The sequence below is a fragment of the Sminthopsis crassicaudata genome, chromosome 3, assembly GCF_048593235.1.
Source record: "Sminthopsis crassicaudata isolate SCR6 chromosome 3, ASM4859323v1, whole genome shotgun sequence".
In the NCBI taxonomy this organism is placed as follows: domain Eukaryota; kingdom Metazoa; phylum Chordata; class Mammalia; order Dasyuromorphia; family Dasyuridae; genus Sminthopsis; species Sminthopsis crassicaudata.
Genome location: NC_133619.1, coordinates 596799565 through 596811844, shown reverse-complemented (window position 1 = coordinate 596811844; position 12280 = coordinate 596799565). Strand labels below are relative to the sequence as shown.

Sequence of the window (12280 nt, the reverse complement as noted above, 5' to 3'; positions counted from 1 at the left end):
CACCTAGTCAGGATAGGTCAAAAGCGGGACTTGAACTCGGCTCTCGGTGACTCCCAGACCATTTCTCTAAGCTCAGCCCATGATCCCTCTTGAGGGTTATTGCGATATAACATCCCACCATGATGCAAAGCAAATCCACAGAGGCAGCCCAGAGCAGGGAGCCCCTAAACCCAACCACTCATGTGGGCTGCAAGCTTAGAAAACCCCATATTCATGTGACCTGTACTGTATGGTAGTTTTATTGATTCTGTTAAATATTTTTCAATTATATTTTAATCTGGCTCAGTGATAGGAGGACATTGGATATTTAATCTCTCTTAGTATAATGTATAAAACTGAGGCAATCAGGGGGCTAGGGTCAGTGTCTGAGGCCATTTTGGCTCTTTTCTTCCTTGGCTACCGTGAGCGTGATCATTTGTAAGAGAGCTGGGGCTCTAGAGGAACAGAGCTCCCAAGGGAGAAAAGTCATCATCCTCATCCTCATCCTCATCCTCTCTCCCAATTGTTTTGCTGCTCACAGTAGCCTTTAGGGCAGGGGTTCTCAAACTACAGCCCGAGGGCCAGATGTGGCTGCTGAGAACATTTATGCAACAGCTGGGTTATGGAAAATGGGCTGAGGGGCAGAGACAAGAGTGTGAGCTTTTGTTTTCACTATAGTCCGGCCCTTCAACAGTCTGAGGGACAGTGAACTGGCCCCCTATTTAAAAAGTTTGAGTACCACTGCTTAGGGGGTAGGCAGGCCAACTATTGCTAGCTTATTCCCATTTGGCAGAGGTAAAAACTGAGGCTCAGAGTGGGGGCATCATAGAGTTTAATTCCAAGATCAATCCTCTTTCCATCATAGCACGGGCAGCTCTTCCTGCCTCCCAGGTTCTGGGTCTGAAATAGTATTTCTGGGAATTGAATTGACTGTGGCCCGCCCCTCTCTTCCTGAATATCATGGAGAGAATAGGTCCCAGGTCTTGAGGAACAGGAGAGAATTAAAAGCAAAGAGGAAGTTTGGGGGACAGTAGGAATGAAGAACATGTTCCCGTTAAAGCCACCTTTGGAGCTAATACAGGAGACTGGGGGTATCATGGAAATGTGTAGAGACAGAGGGATTTGGAGAGTCTGGAAAAATCTAGGCAAGGACAGGGCTCGTGAAGAGACAGAGTTAGGAGTCATCTACGATGGGGGACTTTGGGAGACACTAGGAAAGCCCTCTCTCCAAAACTATATACTTTATAAAGTATCAGAACTGCAGTGGACTTGTGAGACTATCTAGACCAACCTCCTCGTTTGCCAGAAGACAAAACAATACCGGAGAGGGGAAGCACCTTGCCTAACGTCTCCTGGGGAAATATTTCTAGAGCTGAGATTCAAAACCAGATTCTTAAACCAATGTTCTCTCCTCCTCTTTGTGGTCATTGTTCAGTTGTTTTTCAGTTGTACCTAGCTCTCTGCGACCCAATTTGGGGTTTTCCTGGCAAAGATACTGGAGAAATTGGAGAGGTTTTCTTTCTCTAGCTCATTTTTACAGATAAAGAAACTGAGACAAACAAGGTGTCTGGCCCAGGGTCACACAGCTAGTAAGTGTTCTGGGGTCAGATTTGAACTCAGGACTCCAGGCTCACTACTCTATCCACTGTGCTACCTAATTACACTTAGTAAATGCTTTTTCATTCATTCATTCCCTGATTCCTCAAAATTCTGTTTGGGATTCGTTCTTTTGAACTGAATTCAACCAACTTCAGGGAGCATCTCAGCTGTCTATTTTGTCTCAGGAAGAGATACACACACACGTACACACATGTACACACACATACATACAATATGATGGGTCCCAAGTGATAAACTACAGGATGAGTGATAATAAGAATTGGAAGAAAAAGAAAGTGCTGGAAGATATCTAGATAAATGAAGTGCCCCATCACTTGTCCATCATGCCTTCATGCCATTCTCGTGATCTGTTTCCCTGAAATCCTTGTCATTTTCCATATTTATGACACTTGAAGATTTGAAAGCATTTTCTTCCCTATCTGGTGAATCCAAATATTATCATTCCTATCTTAGAAATGAAGAAACTAAGATTCAGTGTGACTTAATGAGAGTCACAGAGCTAGTTAAGTAAGTAGAATCAGGATTTGAATTCTAATCTCCTGACCCCTAACTACTAACCTTTGATCTACATCATGCTGTCAAACTCAGAAGAAGATCAAGGGATCACTGTAAGTGTACACAGGATAAGTAAAGAAACCTTTATAAAAGTGATAAGCCCTTCAGCAGCTAGTTGGTTCAGTGGATAGAGTACCAGTCCTGAAGTCAGGAGAACCTGAGTTCAACTCTGACCTCAGACACTTAACACTTCCTGGCTTGTGTGACCCTGGGCAGTCACTTAACCCCAATTGCCTCAGGAAAAAAAAAGTGATGTGTCCAAAAGGATGAGGGTACAGAAAGAGTCATTAATGAGAAAGCAGGGCAGAATCGACAAAGGCTCTAAGCTTTTGGAGGAAGGTTATCAAAGGGAGAAACAAAATTGATACTGTCTTGGGAATACTGTATCAATACTGTCTTGGAATACTGTATCAACAAAATCGATACACCTTTCAAACACAAGGAGATAATAGATAAGTTCAGGATTAAAAGACCCTGAATGGCATGGAAGCATGGGAAAGGAGTAAAGGGGGCATTTCTATTTCTCTGCCAACAACAGAAGAATGAATGTCCATGATAATTTCCTATTTTAATAGATAGAAGAGAAGGCAAGGGGAACAGCTAGGCTGATTCTAATCAACCAGAAGGAATATGATGGGAACCATGAGAAGTGACTGCTTCATCTTAGATTTCTAATAAAGAAGCAAAGCCAGACATTGTCTGAAATGTATCTGGGATTCGAGGAGGGCAGATTCACAATGCCCAGAGGAAGGACAAATCAGATCCCATCGACTGAAATTCTACAAGAGGGAATCCAGCCCTGGAGGGATGAGTAATTCTTAAGAATAAAATTGTGAAGTCATAGTTCTAGAAACAAAAATCTCCCCTCTCTTCACTCACACAATCACAGAGGAATGTAGACATGCAATTTACTGGGACTTGCCAGAGTATTCTCATGTGCAAGATGGAGTAATATGGACTAGACCATGGGATAATTAGGTGGCTTTGGAATTGGTGTGTTACAAAGGAATTAGCTCTGCATTTGGAGTCAGAGGTTCTAGATTTGATCTCTACCCTGCTGCTGACACTTGTACTCTTCATGTAACTTTGGACACTCTTGACCCCTCTGGACTTGTATATTTATATATTTTGGACTACATGATCTCTGAAGTCCCTTCCCATGCACCAATTTTTAAGGATAATTTGAATTTCTCTCAGTTCCTCTGCTGCCCTCTAAATTTAGAGAGCCTCAGGGGGAAAGCCTCAGGTACCTCACCTTAGTTTCAGCTCTGGGCATAATATCCATTCTTTAGGGAGTAATAACCACAAAGTATTCTGCAAGATTAATTTCATATTATTTTGGAGATTTGAACACCCTATATCAAGGCAAACTGGAGCTTACTCAAAGGAGGGAAAGCAAGATGTCACCAGTGTCTGAATCCCAAACTGATATGGAATAAGTTATAGTGCAAATAGAGAGATTCAGAATTGGATGAATAACCAAACATTCTGGTTTAAAATAGATTGAGGCAGGGAGGATGGGGGAGGAGTGGCTGTCTCTAGTAGAGTGCCACAAGGATCTGTCCTTGGTCCTGTTCTCGTCAACATTTTATATAAGTGATTCAGATGGAAAGCTTGTCAAATTTAGGGTCGTCTTGAAAGTGGAAGAGATAACTAATATAATAGAATTAGCCTTGACATGTTAGAGTTGTTGTTATTTAAGGGTTAGTCTGACACTTTGTGACCTCCTCTGGGTTTTTCTTAGCAAAGATACTGGAGAGATTTGCCATTTCCTTCTCTAGCTCATTTTCACTGAAGACGAAACTGAAGAAAACAGGATGAAGTGACTTGCCCAGGATCACACAGCTACCAAGTATTTAAGGCTAGGTATAAATTCAGATCTTTGTGACTCCAGACTTTACATTTACTCTCTCCACTAGATCACCCAGCTGCCTTAATAGGCTAGAATGATGGGCAAAATCTGGTAAGATAAAATTTAATGGAGGTATATGTAAAGATATACACTTCAGTTTTTCTTTCAAAATCAACTGAACATAGGATAAGGGACACATGGCTAGATAATAGTCTACATAACAAGTCTCTGGAATTTTTGCCACTCCACAAGTCTAACGTGAGTCAGCATGGTCATGTTTGCTGCCCAAATAACTCATGTGATCTTTGTGCTATGCAACATAAATTTAGGATCTACATGAGGTAGGTAATCTCCTACCCCTCAGATCCCAATTATTAAATTATATATTAATTATATTATATTATATTACAAATTATATTATATTATTATAAATTTAATATTTATTATTATATAATATTATAAACCTGTCTGGACACAACTTCTTGTGGGATAATGTTGACATGCTAGAATCTGGCCCTGGAAGAGTATGTAGGTTAGAGAAGGGGAACTGGAAATTCCCTGAGGATCCATCAAATGAACTGGATGCATTTAGATAAGAGAAGATCTAAAGGGAACATGTTAGCTGTCTTCAAATATTTAAAGGGTTGTGATAGGAAAAAGGAATGAGATTAAGTGGGATGACTCTTTCTGTTACTAAGGGAACCTAAGGATGGGTGGATCCTGGTGCTCAGGAATCCCAAGCTACATAGTGCTAAAACTAATCAGGTGTACACACTAAGCCTGTCACAAGTATGTTAAGTCCCCCAGGGCAATAGATGATAAAGTTGACCAGGAAAGAGTGAATCAGTCCAGGTTAGGAATAGAAAAGGCTAAAACTTCTATGAATATCAGCAGTGAGATCGGAACTTGTGAGTGGTCACTATGCTTTCAGATCAGATCAGATGAGGAGATACTGTCTCAAAAACAAAAAGCATCTCACTCTGCTTGGCCCTGCAGGGCAGAAGAAGGAACAATGGATAGAAGATATAGGAATCCAACTGTAGCTGAATATAAGGAAAAACTTTCTTTCTAGCAGAGATGTTGTAGATCAAGTAGGAGTAATGCTAGAGAGAATGACCTCTGAGCTGCCTTCCACTCCAAGATTATGTAATTTTGTGGCTTTTTCTTAAGGGTTTTCTTTCCTCCCTGGAGGACCTAAGGCGATCTGGCCTTATGTACTAGATCAGGGCTTCTTAAATTTTTTCCAGTGATGAACTCTTTTCACCCAAGAAATTTTTTGCAAGAACCTAGGTATATAGGTATATGAGAGTATACTAATCAAATATTTATTAATAATAAATCATAAAGAAATTTATTTAAAAAACAATTCTTTTATATATACGTATGTATATATATATATATGTGTGTGTGTGTGTGTATATATATATATATATATATATATATATATAATTTTACCATTTATTAAAGTTGAAAGCAAATTTACTTACTAATGAAACAGGCGTGCTTGTTTATTTTTATATTTATAAATCGTGATGGAACATTTGATACTTAAGGATGTACAGAATTCAGAAACCTTTTATTACTGCCAAATTTTTTGTGATCCCCATATGGGGTTTTGACCCATAGTTTAAGAAGTTTTGTTCTAGAGAACTGGGTTGTAGGAGGAAAACCTAAAAGAAGAAATAAAGATGCTTAATGGTGATAGTTACAATGACAGCTTCAACTGCTGCATTTGTCATTTATATGGCACTTTCAAGTTTGTCAAGTGTTCTGTGCTTGTGTGTGTGTGTGTGTGTTTTAAATTATTAAATTCTAGCTCCCCTTGTTTTTATGCTGCTGAAGAAATACAAATCATCACCCTCTAAATTTTGATGTCCTCAGGCAAAGCCTGAGGTGCCCTGCCTTAGTTTTAGGTCAAAGTCACTCTTCATACTTCAGGAGGTTAAAAACTCCACTGTCTTCATACATGTCTGTATATATGTATGTATTTTATAGTATGTGCATGTTTGGATGATTGGAGACTCATTGGACTCTCACAACCACCTTATATCCCATTACCTAGCGATTACTGATATTATAATTCCCATTTTATAGATGAGATTTGTCTAGTTTTAGAGGTAGAATTCGAACCCCATGCCAGGGTCAGCTGCTTTTTGGAAGAACTTAGAGCAGGGGGATCAGAGAAAAATGACAATTATCACTTCACAGTCATACAGCAGTCTCATTTGCATAAATATAATTTCAGCCAATTGAAAAGGATTTGTTGGGGCAACTAGATGGTGCAGTAGATAAAGCACTTCCCCTGAAGGCAAGAGGACCTGAGTTCAAATCTAGCCTCAGACACTTAATTTTTACTAGCTGTGTGACCCTTGACAAGTCACTTAACCCCATTTGCCTCACACACACACACAAAAAAAAAAAAAAAAGAAAAGAAAAGAAAAAAAAAGGATTTGTTAAGTGTTTCTTCTATGCTAGATACTAGGGATTCAAAGAAGTATCTGCCCTCAGGGAGCCTCCATTCCATTGGCAAAGACAACAGGTACTTGAGGAAATATATGCAAAATATAAACTCATCTATAATTGGACCCATTTCCCAAGGTGGTTGTGAAGATCAAGTGAAAAATCAGATCAAGAAGGAGGGAAAAGAAAAACTGAGAAATCTGTCCTCAAATGCAAGAGTGGAGAAGGTAACTCCCATGAGGGAGGAATCCAAGAGGCTTCCCAGAGGTGTCCTGTGGAACAGAGGAACCCAGGTTCTGTCACCACACATCCTTCGCTCTCTCCATGATTCCATGCTGCCATGTCTGGCTTTGTATTCCTGGTGCTCAGTGTGGGACCCTGCTCTTAGTAGGTGCATAATCACTTAGTCAGGTCTGGCTAATTTGAGCTGGTGAGGATCAGGAAAGCAACCCTGCCTGAGGTTTCTGAAGGCTCAGCCTGTCTGTCATGCATGCTGCTTCCCCTCCTGCCCACTCAGTCGGGCTGGGAGCCACCTGGCTGCCCCATGGGGTCTGGCCAGCCCTGGCTGCCCCGGCCTGGAGAGAGGAGCGTGTCTGGAAGAAGGATCGCTGGCTGGCACTGCACCTCCTCTGTTATGTGGTTGGCAGCTTGGTGGGCTTGGAGAGAGAACTGAAGCTTCCTTCCTTCTCCCCTCCCTCACCCTCTGTACCCATTAGAAGGAAGACTGAGGAATGTTGTGGTGATAGCCATGCCATGATCAGCATGAGGAAATGGGAGTCTGTTGGAGGATGCCAGCTGAAGGTAGACATACTTCCCTTCTGTCTCCTCACCTCTCCCACCCCTTCGCAAATACTGGACTGCCTCTTAGCCTTCTGGAGATGTGGGGGTACAAAACGCCCTGCTGGAACTCTCCAACCAGTCCCTTCCCCTCCTTCTAATGCATCCGCTCCTGCTCTACACACCTCCCAATCAAAATGTCTTCTGGCGGCCAGTTACTGCTGTTCTGACAGCCTAGGAGGGATGGAAACTAAGTGAGAGAGCCCATAACGGGGCAGGAAGTGCTGTTGGCATGAATCCCCCCATTAGGCTGGCCAACTTATGGGTTCCCAAAACCACACTTAAAAATCCTTTTTTTTCCCCTTTACTTTGTGTGTGTGTGTGTGTGTGTGTGTGTGTGTGTGTGTGTGTGTGTGTGAAATGGGCTTAAGTGACTTGTCCAGGGTCTCTAAGCTAGTAAGAATTAAGTATCTGAGGTTGGATTTGAATTCTAGTCCTCCTGACTTTAGGGGCAGTGTTTTATCTACTGCACCATCTAGTTGCCCCAAGCTTGAGAAGGAAGGACAACGTCAGCAGCTGGCTGGTTCCAGGCAGGCTACTCTAGACTGCACAGGGTGTCACTGATCCATTATTGTCTGTCCCTCTCCCAGGTACATCATGCACATGGGGGCAGACTGACAAGGAGTGGGGGGGGGGGGGCTGAGATCCAGGATACCAGGGCCATGAAGTCATCACTCTTACATGTACACACACACACACACACACACACACACACACACACACACAGAGAGAAAGAGAGAAAGCGAGAGAGAGAGAGAGAGAGAGAGAGAGAGAGAGAGAGAGAGAGACAGAGAGAGAGAGACAGAGAGAGAGAGACAGAGAGAGACAGAGAGAGAGACAGAGAGAGAGAGACAGAGAGAGACAGAGAGAGTGTGAGAACCCAAGAGATCTAAGACCAAAGGTGTCGCCTCCTCATCCCCTTCCAGCCTCCTTAGTCCTCCCAAAGAACCCACTGCATCGCTAAGCTTTCCATCATATCCCTAGGTTCCCCTCACAGCAAACTTTCTCATTACCAGCCAATCAAATCGCTCATGTACCAGCAGCCTTCTTATTCAGCTTGATGGTGTAATGGATAAAGCACTGGAGCTGGAGTTAACAAGATGTGAGTTGGAATCCAGCCTCAGATATTCCCTGGTTGTGTAACTCTGAGCAAGTCATTTTACAACTTCCAGCCTCAGTTTCCTCATCTATAAAGTGGGAATAATAATTGGACCCATTTCCCAGGTAGTTGTGAAGATCAAGTGAATTAACATATAGAAAACACTTAAAAAACCTTAAAGCTCTACAAAAATGTTAGCTATTATTGCCAACACTCTATAGGTAAAAGAGCACTGAACTTAATGTCAGGAAAGATGGGTTCAAATTCATATCCAACATTTACTATTTGTGTGATTGTGGCCAAATCACTTAACTTCTCAAAGAGAAAATTTGTAAAATCAAGACAATACATTTAGCAACAACTTTACTGGGTCATTTATAGGGCTGGGGTGAGATTAAAATGATATATGTGTTGGGACAGGGTATGTTGTACATATAGCCATATAAATATAAAATATAAAGAACTAATTTCTAGTGTGATCTTAAATGGAGAGTGGGACAGAGAGAAGTTTGATGAAGACAGGAATCATTTATATTAGTTTGAAGGGCTCTGTGTTAACTGCTGTTAGATTCTTATTATTCCCTGCCACCTATAATCCTCCAGGGTAATCAATACATCAGCAACTCCTGCAGTGAGGAAAGCTACAAAAGGAAGCTTCCTCTAGCTATGACCTGGCTCCAGCTCTGCCTCCCAGACCCCTCCATGGTGTCCTAGGCTTCTGACCTCATTTACGAGCTCGTCATTCCTCCCTGACAGCTGTCAGTGGCCAGTTTCAGGCAGTGTGTACATGAGATCTAGTCCATCCTTTGCCCTCAGTGAATGGACATCTCAATCAATCAATCAACAAGCATTTGTTAAACACCAAGGCCCTAGGAATACAGTGATGGAAATGAAACAAGACCCTACTCTCAAGCAGCTTACTTATGTATACACATATAAGTATATACGATATTCAGGATGTCTCAAGGCTTAGTGCACTTTTAAGCATAAATAGCTTATTAATGAGCATTTAAACTTATGAATTATTAACTATCAACCTTATTATTTATTCATTTTTATATTATTTAGTTATTAGGTTTATTAATAAGCTATTAAAGCTTAAAATGATACCAAGACTTTTGGGTTGCTCCACATTTTAAAAAGCCATTTGTAACATGAGAACCAGATCTAGAGATGATTTGATTTTAGGGAATAACAATTTAATTGATTAAGTACATAGGATTTTAGGGACAGCTAGATGGTGCCATAGATAACGTGCTTGGCCTGGAGTCAGGAATCTTCCTGAGTTCAACTCTGGCCTTAGACACTTCCTAGCTGTTTAACTCACCTTGTTTGCCTCAGTTTCTTCAGCTGTAAAATGAGCCGGAGAAGGAAATGGCAAATCATTCTAGTATCTTTGCTAAAAACAACAACAACAAAAATCCCAAATGGGATCATGAAGAATCAGACATAAATGAGCAAGAAACAACAGTAAGATTTTAGATTTGGAGGAAACTGAGACCCATCTAACAAGTAGTAGAGCTGAGCTTCGAACCCAGGCTTCCTGATTTCCAGATAGTATTCACTCCAGGATATGAGCTTTGCCTCCCCTAGGAAGGGCTCCTCTCTGGGGGAAGACTTACCTCCCCCAGGAACTTGAGTCTTATGTCACAAATTCCTCTGCTGGTCGTTTATCAGACATCCTCTTTGCATGTGGCTTGCTCAAGATGTTTCATAGCATCCTTGGGTTGTGCTGAGTGAATCCAGAGGATAAAGTAGCATCTCTTTTTGCTCCTTCCAAGCACTGAGAGGCCCTTCCTGCCTATGGTCTGGGCTCTTAAGTGATCACTGGCTTCTTGCCCATGTGCTGAGCAGGGAACAGCTCTCCCGGCAAGGCAGGAATTAGACACATTAACTCCTTCTGGACTTTGGTGTCTGGCTGGAGCCTGAACTCCTCTTCCCTCATAGGATCATGGGCCAATAGAGCTGAAAAGGACCTTCCAGGCCATCTAAGCCAATACTCTCATTTTACAAAGGAAGATAGAAGATAGCAATAATAATAAGTAGCACTTACATAATGCTTTTAGGTTTGCAAAACACTTTACAAATCTTATCTCATTTGATCCTCACAACAACTCTGTGATCTAGATCTATTATGACCCCATTTTACAGATGAGGAAATAGATACTAAGAAGTTAAGTGATTTATCCAAGTCTCACAGCTAGAAAATAACTGTATCCCCTAGACTATGCAGATAAGAGGCTGACCCAGAGTCACATATAGCCCATTGGTGACGGAAGCAACACTTGAATCTAGGTCCCCTGACTCATTTCTCCTGACTTCTTACTGCCTCTGCCAGTCCTTCAAGTCTCAATCTTCCTTCCAGAAGCCCTCACTGATGGCTTAGCATTGTAGAGTCTTCCAGTCCAAAAGAATTTTAAAGGTTATTGAATTTAATCTTCTCCCCTAGCCAGAAGTTTTGGGGTTCTGTGCAAGTCAGCTATTAACACTGTAGTTTTAGGATATAAAATGTCCCTCTCAAATTAATTGCCACTCACTTAGTATGTATTTGGTGAGTTCATATATGTAGATGTGTGTATCCTCTAATAGAATTTAAGCTTTCTGAGGGCAAGGATTGCTTCATTTTGGTCTTTATGGTGCCAGCCTCTTGTATGGTACTAGGTGTGTATTAAGGACTTAAAAGGTTTCTTGATTAAATAATTGATAAAAGCTGCCTATTGATTAATATAACAGAAACTCAAGGTTTTTTTTTTAAATAGTTTTTAAATTTCAAGTTTATTTAAAGCAACAGCTTTTGAAACAAATTGATATTTGACTTCCCTGTCTTTGGTATATTTTATCTCCCACCTCCACACCTCAGGCTGTATCCTGGCTTGAAATGCTTACCTTCTTCACCTCTGCTTTTTAGAATCCTTTAAGCTCAATTCTAATGTAATTTCTTATAAAAAATATTCCCCAATTCTCCCATTTGTCAGGAACTTCTCCCCGGAAATGTTGTGTTCAATTCATATTCACTTCTCTGGGTACATATTGTCCTCCATCCCCCTCCCCATTAAATGAAAACCCTTTGAGGGAGGGGAAAGAACTGTTTTGTCTCTTTATTCTCAGCCTAACACAATGTCTAGTATGTTTTTATTTTTTAAATTTGAGAACGGAGCTGTGATTTCATTGATTACAGGGAAATTCTCTTGAAGAAACTCCCTTTTCCAGTGCAGTCTGGCAACTGTTTTCTAATTTATAGTCAGAGAGTTGCCTGGGGTTCTGAGAGGTCAAGTGATGATCTTGCCAGGTCCCACAGGCAGGATGGGTCAGAAGCTAGACTTGACTCCAAATCTTCCTGGCTCCAACATCAGCTCCCTTTCTACCACTCAACACTTCTTTCCCTTGCACATAGTAGGCTTAAGTAAAAGCCTGTCAAATTGAATTGACTAAGGTTTTAGCTTGCTAGCTGTCTTCAAACTCTCAAAATAATATTTTTAACTTAACTTCTTCCTGTTCCAATGCATGCATACTTCCTCCGGTCTTTCCTCATTGGAGAACAATTGGTCACTATCCTCTACATAGTTGAAAGTATTAAGTCCCCTATCAACCTCTTCCTGTCCGGAATAAATAATCATTTCAAACAGCAATGCTGTGGATTTTTATAGTTTCCTCTCCTGGCAGGACTCGGAGCACTTTCTCATATATCATATTCTATCACGTAATCCTAGATAGAGGATTGGAAAGAACCTCAGAGGCCTTCCAATCCAACCCCCTGATCTTAACAAAGAGGGAAAAAATGAGGTCCAGACAGGTGAGCAACTTAACAAGTCACCCAGGCAATGACTGACAGAGCCAGGATTCCTCCCAACATTCTAAAAGGCACAGACAGACAGGTT

The 12280-nt window shown here is 41.3% G+C and overlaps 1 protein-coding gene across 5 annotated transcripts in view; it reads left to right on the top strand.

Moving 5' to 3' along the window:
• HIVEP3 (HIVEP zinc finger 3) overlaps positions 1–12280 on the top strand; it is a 617086-nt gene that overhangs the window by 416984 nt on the left and 187822 nt on the right. The window lies entirely within an intron of this gene.